This window comes from Hemitrygon akajei, chromosome 13 (assembly GCF_048418815.1).
Source record: "Hemitrygon akajei chromosome 13, sHemAka1.3, whole genome shotgun sequence".
In the NCBI taxonomy this organism is placed as follows: Eukaryota; Metazoa; Chordata; class Chondrichthyes; order Myliobatiformes; family Dasyatidae; genus Hemitrygon; species Hemitrygon akajei.
Window position 1 is genome coordinate 55,844,846 of NC_133136.1, and position 14,994 is coordinate 55,859,839.

The 14,994-nt window shown below is 38.0% G+C and overlaps 1 long non-coding RNA gene across 1 annotated transcript in view; it reads left to right on the forward strand.

Annotated features, from left to right (window-relative positions):
• The window catches only part of LOC140737499 (uncharacterized), a 72,653-nt gene that overhangs the window by 50,883 nt on the left and 6,776 nt on the right, over positions 1-14,994 (forward strand). Inside the window, exon 2 of the long non-coding RNA XR_012101174.1 lies at positions 3,576-3,706. This is a non-coding gene — a long non-coding RNA (uncharacterized lncRNA). The remainder of the gene's footprint in view (positions 1-3,575; positions 3,707-14,994) is intronic.

Here is a 14,994-nt window from a genome sequence, read left to right on the forward strand (position 1 = left end):
AATCAACTTTACACTGTTGTTCAGTTCTCTCTGGATCATAGTCCTACATGCAATAGATTTAGCATTTTGGGGAAGCTGTCATTGTTCCTCTGTTCAAGGTCCTGATTAGACTATGTCCTAAAAACCTCTGGAATTATCAATGTAATAATAAGCAGGAGCATGCAATTGTCAACATAAGCCTGCTCCACCATTCCTTGATAGCTTGGTGAATTTGTTCCTGGCCTCACACATCATTACTCTGTCTTCCTCCCCGTATCTTTCAGTTCAATTGTCTGTCAGTGTCTACCTTCCATACCTCTAATAACTCCACCTTTATAACCCCCAGGTAGAGAATTCTAATGACTCTCTGACAGAAGAAATACCTCCTAATGTTCATCTTAAGAGGAGTGATCCCTTATTCCGAAACTATGCTTCCTAATTCTCGATAGTAACTGGATATTCACTCGGTGTAACATCCGGCATCAATTGAACTATCCATCGCTCAACTATGATTCAATAAAATCATCTTTCTTTTATACTCCTGGGCACCATGGTAGTGAAGCGGTTAGCACAACACTATCACAGTTCGAGTTCAGAGTTTAAATCTGACATCATCTGTAAGGAGTCTGTACGTCCTCCCCACGGAATGCGTGTGTCTTCTCTCGGTCCTCTGGTTTACTCCCAAAGTTCAAAAGACATATCGATTAGTAGGTTAATTCATCATTGTAAATTGTCCTGTGATCAGGCTAGGGTTAAGTCGGGGTTGCAGACCAATGCAGCTCAAAGGGCCAGAAGGGCATATTCTGTGTCATATCTCTAAATAAAATAAAGAAGCACTTTATATAGTAATGAAACCTCAATCTAGTGAAACTGGTCTGAACTGCCTGCAGTATATGTATATTCTTTAAATACAAAGATAAAAACTGTACGCAATATTTTTGGTGTGAGTATTGGATGACTGCTTTCTATTTTCGCAGATTTGGATTCAGTGAATGAGCTTCTCTCGCTTTATTTGTTTTCCACTCCCGGTGTGGTCTCACCAGTCATCAAAAATATGCAAACTTGCATCAAAATATCCCTACTTTTATTCTCCATCTCCTTGCAATGCAGGTCAACTATTTGCCTTCCCAATTACCTGCTTCACCTTTACGCCAACTCCTTGTGTTTAACACACTAGGAACCCACAATCCTTATATAATTCATCATTTTCTACTCTTGTGGTATTTAATCAACTACTTGTTGTTTTATTCTTTCTTCTAGGACAACCTCAAATTTTCTCACAGTGTACTTCATCATCCAACTTCTTACCCATATTATATTATTTCTTGGGCTTTTTGTGCTATCCTCACAATCTTTGTATCACCAACATATCTGGGTTTACTATAGCTGGTACCTTCATCCAAATCATTAATATAGATCATGAATAATTGAAGCCCCAGCACTAATCATTTGGCATTACACTGGTTGCTGATTGCAATTCTGAAAATGAACCATTTAATCTTCACTTTCTGCTTTCTGTTAGTCAGCCCATTGCCTATCCATACCATTATACTACAACTTAAACCATGAGCTCTTACCCTATGTGGCTCCTTATTAAATGGCTTCTTGAATTCCAAATACATTATATCTACTGCTCTCCTTTATCCACCACACTTCCTATATCCTTTAGAAGCTCCAGCAAATTTGTCAAACAGGATATCCTCTTCATAAAGTCTGCAATTTTTACCTGATTGTCATATGATTCTCTACTTAATAATGGATTCCAGCTGATTCCCCAATGGTCTAACCGGCCTACGATTTCCAATTTTCTGTCTCCCATGTATCTTGAATGGTGGGATTACATTTGTAGTTTTCCAAATTCAAAAACTACAATTTGTTTCAGAAAAGCAATGTATTCACTATTTCTGTAATCATTTCCTTTAAGCAGGGTCTTAAGTGCAATCTAACAGGTACAGAGTAATTGTTGGTCTTTAGATTTCTTTGCCTCATACATTTCTCAAGTGACAGATTGTTCCTCCCTTTAATGTCTTGATTATCTATTATAATTGGGCTATTTTTAGTGTCTTCTACTGTGTAATATTCTGCATCTCTCTCAGTTCTCTTAAGTGATTGCCTTCATTTTAATCATTAAATGAAGTTTCCAATAGAAAAGTTGAAATAAAACAAGGGTCATGGCATTTGGAATCAATATAGTTTACAATGTCTATTGTGACATTTGTCACAAACTTTTGCTGGAAATTTTGTCCAGAAATGCTTAAAAAGATGGTGGTGAGAGACCCAAGCCAATTGGGCACCAGGCGCCATTTGGCTGCCTATCACAACAGAAGAGGACAGCAACATTTTCACAGCTGCTGAGTGAGAAGCTCAGTTCCTGAAATAAATGTTCACAATGTGATCTACATCCAATTTCGGATCAGTTTTGGTCCTGCGAGCAACATCTACTTTGCTAATACAAGTCAATTAATTTCGGGTCAGCTGGCGGCTCACACATTCAGAAGATGTCATCTAGCATACTTCTTTTATAAAGATTAGTGTTATTCATCGCATGTACATCAAAACATTGAAACATGCAGTGAAATGTTCCATTTGCATCAAAGACCAACACAATCTGAGGATGTGCAGGACAGCCCACAAATGTCGCCATGCTCCCAGCTCCAACATAATATCCCTACAATTTAGTAACTTGTACATCTTTGGAATGTAGGAAAAAAACAAAGCACCAGGAGGAAACCTGCATGGTCACGGAAAGAACATACAAGCTCCGTGCAGACAGAGGCGATAATTGAACCCTGATCATTAGCCCTGTGAAGCGTTTCAATAACTGCCGTTACTGTGCTGCCAACTTCTGAACGGGACTGAGAGATCACAGCACAGAGCTTATTCCATCAGTACTGATGACAATCCCAAAAAATGAAGTGATGTTTATTTGTTCCCTAATGAAAGGAATAACTTTAAAACTCTTTTCTCCACTTTGTTAAACACTACAATCAAAGACTACCAACAAATCTTAAAATATCATCTAATATTGTTTAAGATTTTTGAGCTGAATTAAGACTTTCAATTTATTGTCTCTTGAAGTGTAGCAGCAAAGCAATAAGTATTGGACATGAAACTAACTTTTACATACTGTAACATAGTATGCTGAAGAAATTAAAAGAGAAAATGAACTAAAACCTAAAGGGAGTGGCATGGTAGCGTAGCTGTTAGCATAATGCCATTATATTACCAGTGATTCAGGTTCAGTTCCTACTGCTGTCTGTAAGGAGTTTGTATGTTCTCCCTTTTGACCAAGTGGGTTTCCTCCGGGTAAACCGGTTTTCTCCCACATTCCAAAAACATATAGGTTAGTGGGTTAATTGGTCACACTGGGGTGTAATTGGGCTCTGTGGGCTCATTGGACTGGAAGGGCCTGTTACCCTGCTCTATCTCTAAAAAATATGATCAAAATATTTAGAAATATTTAATATTATTGATGAAGATCTTGACATTTTAAGGACCTAATAATCAACAGGTTTTTAAAATGGATTAATAGTTAAATAGTTTGGTCTGGATTTTTTAAAAGATCTGTAATATCAATTTAATCTTTCAAATTTTAGGTTTACTTTTTTCATAAGCAACAAGAATTACAAGAACAGGACCCAAGAACCTGTTGACAGAGAAGACTGGGGACCTTTTACCTTTTGGAGAACACACAGTGCTGGCTCATCCCCAGACAGCAGTGTTGAAAGTAAGATTTAACTCAAGGCTAATCAAAATCACAAGCCTAATGTTTCAGAAACAGCATATCAGTTTACTAGACTAGACAGCTTCATATCTGTAGAACTTGTTCGAATTCACACATTTCTGATATTAGATAGCTCCTGCTCCAACTGAATCGAATCCAAACATTTATATCAAGACCAGGACATCTTCAATTTTGTCTAAAGCAATATAACATAAAAGTCCAAGCTATAAGTAAAAAGGAAGTTTGAACTGTGATTCCATTCTTAAATGTAGAGAACTATAAAATATCTTAGATTGTATGAGAATGAGTAAAGATATTTGGAGGGATACATTTTCTAACTGCTCTGGCTGTTTGTTCTGACAGAGAAGTAATAATTGGGACAACAAGACTAAATGGCTTTAATATTCAATGTCCAATGAGGCTACACCATGCCTAAGTAGAAGCCTTACTAGATCTAGTACCAGCAATGATCCTGGTCAGGTGGTGAATCTCTCGGTGAGTGAAGCATTTACAGACAGTCATCACAACTCCCTGACCTTTAGCATGTTCTTGGACAAGTTTAGGAGCAGATGGTATGAGAAAGTAATAAACTGGCGGAGAGCTAATTATGATGCTATTAAACAGGAAATTGGGAACAGAAGTTCTCAGAAAAATATACAATCAGATTATGGAAGTTGTTCAAGGAGCACTTGCATAGAATTCTGGTTAGGTTTGTTCCATTTAGATAGGGAAAGGATGAAGGATGAAAGGTGAGGGAACCACCGTTGACAAGAGAAGTGAGACATTTAGTCAAGAAGAAGAAGGAAGCATACTTAAGATTTAAGAAGTAAAGATCAGACAATGCTCTTGACAGTTATAAGGTAGCCAGGAAGGAACTTAAGAGGGGACTTAGGAGAGCTGGCAGGGGACATGAGAAGGCCATAACAAGGCATTCTACACATACATGAAGAAAAGGAGGAAGACTAGAGTAAGACTAGGATCAAGCAGGGATAAAAGACGAAACATGAGCCTGGAGTCAGATGAAGTAGGGGAGGTCCTTTAAAAATACTTTATTACAATATTCAGTAATATCAGGATCTTTGATGATTGTGAGATTAGCATTGAACATGCTAATATGTTGGAACATATCGAAGTTAAGAAAGAGGATGTGTTGGACTTTTTGAAAAAGATTTGGATAGTTAAGTCCCTGGGGCTAGATGGTATACAGCCCAGGGCAACTTATCTGTCCTAATGTTTTTTAAAGGTTACTACAGGAATAGATTGTTGTGCTATTGCCGAAGATTATTGCCTCCTCACTGCCCACAGAAATAGTACCAGAAGATTGGAAGGTGGCAAATGTTATTCCTTTATTCAAAAAAAGGTAATAAAGAATTACAGACCAGAGAGTCTTACATAAATAGTGGGAAAACTGTTGAAGAGGATCCTAAGAGTTAGGATTTACAATCATTAGGAGAAGCTTAGTCCAATTAGAGATGGTCCACACGGCTTTCTTTGTGTGTGGCTAAGTCATGCCTTACAAGCCTGAATGGGTTTTTCAACAATGTGATAAAACAAATTGATGAAGCTAGAGCAGTGGATGTGGTGTATATGGATTTTAGTAAGGTGTTCAACAATGTTCCCCATGGATAGCTCATTCAGAGAGTCAGGGGCATGGGATCCAAGAAAACTTAACTGAGTGGATTCAGAATTATCTTGCCAACAGAAGGCAAAGGGTGGTAGTAGATGGAGTGTATTTTTCCTGGGGGGGTCTGTGACTAGTGCTGTTCCACAGAGATCTATTCTGGGAGTCCTACACCTTGTGATTTTTTATATAATAAATGACTCAGATGAGGAAATGGAAGGGTGGGTTGGTAAGTGTGCAGATGATACAAAGGTTAGTGGATCTCTGGATATTGTAGAATGTTGTCATAGATTACAATGGAATATTGACATGATGCAGAGGTGGGCTGAGAAGTGACAGATGAAGTTCAATCCAGAAAAGTGTGACGTGACACATTTTGGAAGGTCAAATTTGATGGCAGAATACAGGATTAATGGCAGGATTCTTAGCATTGTGAAGGAACCGATGGATTTTGGAGTCCGAGTCTATATATCCTTCAAAGTTGCCACGCATGTTGAAATGGTGGTTAACATGGCTTATGGCATGTTATTAGTCAGGGAACTGCTGAGTTCAAATGCCATGAGATAATGTTGTAGCTCTATAAAACCCTGGTTAGACCACACTTGAAGTATTTTATTGAGTTTTGGTTGCCTTATTATGGGATGGAAAGAACATGTTTGATAAAGAAAGGCTGAGTAAGCTGGGGCCTTTCTGTTTGGAGTGAAGGAGGATGAGAGGTAATGTAATAAAGATCTCTACGAGGCATAAATAGAGTGGATATCCACTACCTTTTCCAGGGTGGCAATGGCTAATACAAGAGGACATTCCCTTGTGATGTTTAGAGAAAAGTATAAGGGGATGTCAGAGATGGGTGTTTTACACAGAGGTGGTAAGTTCATGGAATGAACTGGCAGGGTTGGTGGCAGAGGCAGATACATTAAGGATACCTAGGAGAATCTTAGCTACAGGGATGAACAAGAAATAGAGGGGTATGTAAGAAGGAAAGGTTAGATTTACCTTAGAGTAGGTTAAAAGCTCAGTAACAACACCAAGGACCAAAAGGCCTCTACTGCTGTACTGTTCTATGTTCAATGTTTATCCAGCAATTGTGAAATTTTATGAAATTGAATTCAAGATATCTACTAATTTGTGAGCTGCCACTGCAAATAGTGGAGATTGTTAAAACTCTCAAGTCTTTTTTTAACAAATCTAGCAAGGTGACTAATATTGTTCGGCAACACCAGCTCCATTTCTCATCAGACTTAACATCATAACACTACCAGATCATCAATGTTGCCTTACAATTTCAAAGACAGAAATACTGCCTAGTTGCATTGGATCTATGGTTGCAAATATTTTACTGCTACATTTAAAAAGAATGGATATGGAATTAATCTCTTTTGAACTGTTGCAACAAGAAGGTTCAGATCTAGTTTAATGAAATTTAAATATATATGTCTAATGAAAGTAACTAGCTTCCAAATAAAAAATTCTACAAATAAAGCTCATTTAGTGTTTATGCTTAAGACAATTGAACAATAAAACTGATCAATAAACTTCAGGACATTGGTCTCAATAATTTGTGCAATTGGATCCTCTATTTCCTCACTTGCAGACACCAGCCATTTTGAATTGGCAACAACATCTCCTCCACAATCTCCATCCACAGAGGTGAACCACAGGCTGTGTGCTTAACCCCTGCTCCACTCGCTTTACACTTCTGACTGTGGTGCAATGCCATATTTAAGTTTGTTGACAACACCAGTGTTGTCTGAATCAAAGATGGTGATGAAGCAGCATATAGGAGGGAGATTAAAAACATGGCTGAGAGGTGCCACAACAGCCACCTTTTACTCAATGTCAACAACACCAAGACCCTGATTATTGACTTCAGCAGGAGGAATCCAAAGGTCCCTGAGCCACTCCTCATCGGGGGGGGGGGGGTTCAAAGTTGGAGAGGGTCAGCAACTTCCTCGGTGTTGTCATTTCACAGGACCTGTTCTGATCACAGCACTTAAGTACAATTATGAAGAAAACACAACCTCTGCTTCCTTAGAAGTTTGTGAAGATTTGGCATGACATCTAATACTTTGACAAACTTCTATACCTGTTTTGTGGAGAGTAAATTGGCTGGCAGCATCACAATCTGATATGGAAACCCTACAAAAGTAGTGGATACTGTCCAGTCCATCAGAGATACACCCCTCCTACCATTGAACACATCCACATGGAACACTGTCACAGGAAAGGAGCATCCATCAGCAGGGAACTCCACTACTGAGGTCAGGTTCTCTTCTCGCTGCTACCATCAGGAAGAAGGTAAAGGAGCCTCAGGACTCGCACTCCCAGCTTCAGAAACAGTTATTCTTATCTCAGCCGTTAGGCTCTTGAACCAAATGGAATAACTTTATACAAGTTCACCTGCCCCATCTCTGAACTGATCTCACAACCTATGGACTCACTTTAAAGGATTCTTGATCTCATGTTCTCGATACTTATTGTTTATTTATTTATTAGTATTATTATTCTGTTTTATATTTGCACAGCTTGTTGTCTTTTGCACATTGTATATGGTGACCTATATGCACTTTGATAATAATTTTACTTTGAACTTTGAATTGGCTTGGCTTTTCTGTCATTATCAAGTCAGACCAATCGATTTTCAGACACGATTGTTAGATTGTATCAGAATTTTATTACTGCATTGTACTATTGTACAATGTACCTTCATATTTATAAGCTAACAGAATATTTTGTTTGCTTTCTGCTTGCAGAAGGAATGCAAAATACATTCTTTTGGCTTAACTTCCACATGTCTTTGAAACAATGAGAGAAAACAATATATCATTGACAAGTGAACTTTATATTAGATTGCCCTGATGTGAAAACTGTATAAGTGACAATTTGATAATATATTTGGCAATGACATATTTGAAAAGTACAGGAAATGCATGTTTCTATACATTAAGCAATAAATCTGCTCAATATATTTTGCATTGGATATCGGGATTAACATTTGTAGTTTGCAACTTGGTATAGAATAAATGTAGAATAAATTAATGATGATGTATAGCTTTTCCTTGATTACCTTTGAGAATCTGGGAGAGATTTCAGTTTCCTGTGAAAACTTCTGTTTACTAAATTCTCTCACGATTTTAAGCAATTGCGGGGAATAGTGCTTTCATAGTCAGCAAAGGAAATATTCTCATAAAAATTCATGAAAATGAACATATAACCATACATGGAGTGTTAAGGCCAGGAGACTAAAAGCTTGGCCAAAAGGTTAGGCTTTTAAATGAATAGAGAGTGTAGGTAGCAGCAAGAGGCACAATCTAATTTCTACTCCATCTGGCAAGGCAATATAGACTTTAGAAATATTAAGGTGCAATGTTTCAAAGGACATTTATTATCAAAGTCCGTATGCAGGTTACAACCCTGAGATTTGTCTTCCCACAGACAGCCATGAAACAAAGAAAACTGTGGGACCCGTTTAAAGGAATGCATCAAACCTGTAATGAGCAGAAAAAAAGAACAAATCACGCAAATGGCAAGAAAAAAAATGAGCCAATAAACACCAGATCTCAAAGACATCAAAAGAATCTAGGCATATTCAGTTTAGCACAGTTCAGTTCAATTCAGGGCTGTTTCTCTCGCTATCTGCAGGCCATAGCGCTAGTCTGCCCCAATCAAAATCACACAAAGCAGCCACAAAAAGAAAGGAATGTTGAGAAACCATCATAATGTGAATGGCAGAGCCCAATCCACAAACGGTGTTGATTAAAACTTGCCCAAGACCCATGGATGCGTCTGGCAGCATCAAGTGTGAAAGAGAGAGAGAGAGAGTCCATTCGTATGTAGGCACCTTCTTTCAGGATCAGCGAGAGAGAGAGAAAGACCATTCACAAGCATGTAGACAGTGCTGTACACGCACCTGCCTTCTGCTCCTTTCCTCATTGGTTTCAGTCTTCCTTGACACTTTAATCAGCGGGATCAGTTAGGAATAGATCATGGTCTTGTGCCCTGTTTCCAGGCCGCAGCTTCTCTCGAAGCGTCACTGAACTCCATTGGAGACAGTAAAGTGCCAGGTCACCCAATTGGCCTGAAAACACGTCACCAAAATGTAGATCACAGGCTCCAAAAGTAGCAGAACCACATTTGAAAGAAAAAGATGAAGCAATCAAAATGAAAGTAGTTTTGTGAACCATCTGAAGGATGTTGCCCTTAGTTACATTGTTCACTGGCACCAGGTGTTCAGAGCAGAGAGCCAATGCACATCCTCTGGTTTGGGGCTAACTGGCCGGTGGATAGTGCAGTACAAAAAACATGAGTCAAAGTTTCGAATAAACTGATAATTACACAGAATAAGAGATTGGAATGTGTGAAGATGAGAGAAAGAAACTTGTCAAGGCTAAGGGTGATAAAGGACCATAGCTGGGTGAGGAGAGAGACTGATTTTGGCTGTGAATGCCTCACAAATGAATAGGAGACATTCCCTGCTGATGATCCTAATTGACAATGGCCACTTTGTGATAGTTGCTAACATTTATAGAACTATAGCTAGAATGGAGACAAATTAGGAAAAAATATTTTATGTATGTACGTTTATGGTAATAGTTTAGATTTGAGTACTCTGTGTGGGTGGTGATTTGATATTCTGACAACCAGTATTAGGTAGCATTTAATCTCTCTCAAGCAACTGGGAAATGCTTTGTTTCTCGGCCTGACATCTTCCACCTCATTAAAATCAAACTTGTTCAATGAGGTCAGGGATAATTTTAAAAACTCTCTTTTTTTTTCTCTCAAAAACTTTAACCTACTGCTTTGCTTCTTTCTCCTTAAAGAACAATAAAAACACACTGAGGATAAGATGGGAACTATGATTCAATTATTGCTATCCTTTGGATTCAGCTACATCAGTATGATGCCAGGGTCCTTATTTACCTGTGAAGATCACCCAGACCAAGTTTTGAACTACCATGTGCTTTCACTCACCTGGAAAAGCCCCGTGTGCTAATTTTCTGATAGGCTTTTGCTCATGTATTCACAGTATATTGAAGAAAACACCCTTTCCAACTTTGGGACACTAGCTAATCAAAAACCTGCCACGTTTAGTGGAAACATTTTTCTCAGTGCTTCATTGTAAATTGTCCTCAAGAAGCATGCGGATTCCATTTATAAATAAATGTAAATATGATGCAAACATAGTGCCTCAGTTGTTAATAACTGAATATGACCAAGTTAAACCAGAGTAACATTGTCCTAATAGGATAAAATTGGAAATTGAAGAATTATAATTTGAATATCCTGTTTGCATATGTTAAAAATAGATGTAAATTAATAGGATTAATTTGCCAGTAAGATGAAAGAAGGAACATTACCCAAGTTCCTGACCAACTGCAAGGAGCAAGGAGACATCTTAATTGTACTCATCATTCTGTGCTGTGGTTAATTCTTTCAATAATCAGAGGAGTTATTCTGTGCTAATGTGTTACTGTAATGGCGTTGGACAATAAATCAAGTTGTCTAGACTACATTTTGTTGAAATAAGCTATAGCTTTTATTCAAAGGGGTGGGACCATTATGGTCCTGGGAATCAATCTCAGTGGACTGGCTCATCTATAAAATAATAAGCTGAATAGCACAAAAGCAAGAGTATGTGGTGACGTTCATCAAATCTCATTGTGTCTGCCTTCTTCACAAAATGAAAATTCATCTCTTGTGCGCTGGGCCACACCGGAGCACAGAGACCCAGTACCGTGGAGGTTCATGGCCCCAATCTGAGGAGGACTGTGCAGAACGAAATTCTTGTGAAAGGCCAAGGTCCAGTTCACCCAATTCCCTGTAGGGAAATCAGCTAATTGCTAACTTTAGGAAAACTCAAAGCCAATAACCTTGGGCAAATTCTGTTAAACCAAACCAGAAGATTTTTTTAAACTCTAATTGCAGATTTGTCTCATAAGCAACATGGGGGCATTGCCTGAGGTAAATCAAACAATGTTTAAAACCAAATTGGCCTACTTCTGTTCATCTACTGTTGATGAAGACATGTATGTATAACAAACTTACTGCCTGGAGATGATAAATTTAACTGCAAGCAGCCCAGGTGCAAACATTGTATTTGTATTTCTCAGACAGAGCCTTATTATTCTGTTATTGTCTATTTACTTTCTGTTTTCATAGTCTGTTCCTGGCAGTTTAGTATCTCCTGGTGTGTCCTGTTACAATAAGCAGCTGTCCTGTCACCATCAGTGAAAAATGAGGCAATAAGGCAGACACGTTCACCCATTGCCTTTTGAATTTCTTTTACTTACAGAACAATAATTTTTGTAGTGGAGCTATGTTTAAAAAGAGGGAAGCAGTTAGAAAAGGTAGAAAGAGGAAAATAAAAAAGTAAGATGTAGATGCAAGTTTCTCTTAAAATGCTGAGTTCTATTTCCCCTAGTGTTCCTCCACATGTAATAAATTTATGTTTGAATATAATGACAAAATGTTGGCTTTAATCTTTTAATGAGAAACACTTGGGACAAGAATGTTTAATTTTCTTTTTATTGGTGTACTTAACTATCATTTTTTTTTGGAGATTGTTAGTTCAGAGTCAGCAGACTAAGTTTCTATCGAGATAGGTAAACCGGACAGAATGAATGGCTGTCTATCTTCTGTTGACAGGCTGACTTTGCTGTAATTACATTGTGGTTAAATCCATTTAGAAAATCCATGGTATGAACTGTTAAATGTGTTTTTTGTTGAATTTGAGAGTGTGCCAGTATTTTAGATCCATTGCTAATACACTATTCATCTTCATGCAAACTTCCTTTGCTAGGAACTATTAACCAGCGGGAAGAGACAGTGTATGACAGCATCATTCGTCATGACTTAGGAAGCCCGGCCAATTTCTCCTGGGAATTATTAGCACATTGTCAGGGGTCATTAAATCAAGTGGCATCTTATAGCAATTGCCTGTCCTCTGAGGACTGACATGCCTCATATTACATAGACTTAAAGGACCTAAAGCGCTATATAATTGATGTTTTCTTAAGGCAGGCCAAGCTTTGTAAAAGCACATGATTGCATGGTTAGCGAGATGTGAATTAAACATTGCTGAAAGTTTTTGGAAGTTTTCAGCCTGTACTGTCTATTACATCCAGTAAAATGTCACTCCTAATCTGATCTGTTTCTGTTTATCTGCAGCATTCCAACAGCCTACAGCAAATATGCAACAGGATTTCAATATCCACAGGCAAATGGCTCAAACACTGTAAAATGCACTGCTATAAAAGGTGGAGCTCAGGGGCAACAAAATCTGTTTTTCTCTGACTGTATTGACGGGCTTTCCATTACACTATTACATCTAGTGTGACATCGCTGAGTTTATTTCTGTTTGCAGAGTGCACAGCATTTTACAGTCATCTTCTCTGCAGCTGGGGACAAATTGCACAAGTCAAACATTTTATTCCACAGGTATCTATTTGGAATTGAAGTGATGTTGAGAGTCATAAAGCCGTCACCAACATGAGAATCAATTAGTCTCAATGGTCACTGTAATTATAGATGTTATAGATGTTATACAGCAAATTATAGACCAAATGTCAGAGGTAAGACTCAAATGTGGAAATAATTCAAATTTGAACTTCATGTTTCATATGCTTTTAGCATCATCAGAAGAACATTTTGGAAGTCCAGGGTAATATACTTATGGAAATATTCGCCCATGAAAAAATATTGGTTTTCAACAACATATCACCAATGAATCATTCCCATGAAGTCGGATGATATGAAAATCATATTCTCGTTTCCTGCCTTCCCCATTGATGCTGTCTTGCCCACTGAGTTCCTCCATCATTTTATCTACATTGCTCTGAATTTCCAGAACTACAGAATCTTTGTATTTATAAATCAGAGGATATATCAACCTGGAGTTGAGGTGCATAATAGTGAAACAAAAATTGGATAACCTTTTGTTGAGAGAGGAACAGTAATAGTTGCTTAATGTTGCAGTGTTTTAATGTTTTAGAAAAGATAGAGAAGGAGGTAAAAGAGGAGGGAATTGCACTATTAATCACAGATAATATCACTGCTGTAGTCAGAGGGGGTATAATGGAGGGCTCATGCACAAATTCTGTATGGGTAGAACTCAGATAAGAAATGGACAAACGCTCTGATGATAGTATACTACAACCCTCCCTACCCATAACCACCAGGACATGGAGGAACAGGTATGCAGGGAAGGATGTATAAGTAACAAGGTCATTGTCGTAGTTAACTTTAATTTCATTAATATAAACCAGGACATCCTTTGTGAAAGAGGTTTGGATGGGGCTGAATTTGTTTAGTTCCATCCAAGAGGGTTTCTTAAATCAATATATAGAAAGTCCAACAACAGAAGAGGTCATACTGGATCTGGTGTTGAATAATGTACCTGGCCAGGTGACTGACCACTCCATGGGAGAATGGTTAGGCAACAATGATTACAACTCTAAGTTTTTAGCTACAGATAAAGACCTTATAGACCTTGCATGAGAGTATTAAATTGGAGAAGGGCAAATTATAGAGTATGAGGCAGGAACTAGGGAGAGGTAATTAGGAACAGCTGTTTGTGGATAAGTCCACATCTGTCACGTGGAGGGTGTTTAAAGACTAACTGTACTGTGTACTAAACAGGTATATTCCAGTCAGAAACAAGGATTGCAACATGTAGAATGTTGAAAATTTTGTCAAGGAGAAGGAAATGTATGTAAGTTTTAGCAAGCTAAAATTAAACAAAGCTCTTAAGAAGTCAGAAACGAATTCAAACAGGTAATTAGGAAAGCCAGGAGGGTCCATGAAATGTCCTTGGCAACTACGATTAAGGAGAATCCTCAGGTATTTCATACATCAAGAGTAAGAGGATAACTAGTGAGTGGGTAGAATTGTCAAGGATAAAGGTGGAGGATGTAAGTGAGATCCTAAATGAGTACTTTGCATCAGTTTTTACACAGGAGAAGGACATGGAGGATAGGGAGATCAGTATGGAGTATGTTAATTTGTGAGGACATTATATGAAATATAGTTCATTTGTAGATATGGGTGGAGAAATGGCAAATGGAATTTAATCCTGCCAAATGTTAAGTGTTGCACCTTGTGAATGAAAATGTAAAGAGACAGTACACCATTAATGGCAAGACCTTAACAGGATTGATCTGCAGAGGGATCTGAGGTCCAGGTTCTTAGCTCCCTTAAAATGGTTACACAAATTGTCGGGGTGGTAAAGAGGCCGTATAGTATGCTTACCTTTGTTAATCAAGGAATTGAGTTCAAGAGTTGGGAAATTATTTTGCAGCTTTATAAAACTTTTGTTAGGCTGGATGTGGAGTGTTAGAGTGATATTTGGGTTTAGCACATATAGCAAATAACTTCAGTCATGAATCTTCAAATCTGAATGTAGATTGTACATTAATTTTTAAATGCAGCCCTGAACAATTGATTCTTCAAAGCCTTGAATCACAGACAAGACAATGCTGATTAAAATTCATTTAGATGTCTGTGGTGTTGGTATGAAATGGGAGGTGTGAAGTTTACATGCAGTTTCAAAGAAAGCATTGTGGATGCATTGTAAATATGGAATTATCCTTTGATCTTTAGTACATAAAATGTCAGGTAGCATTGGGCCAGCCAGACCTTTGCACTGAAAACATCTCAAAATGATGCCTGCTGT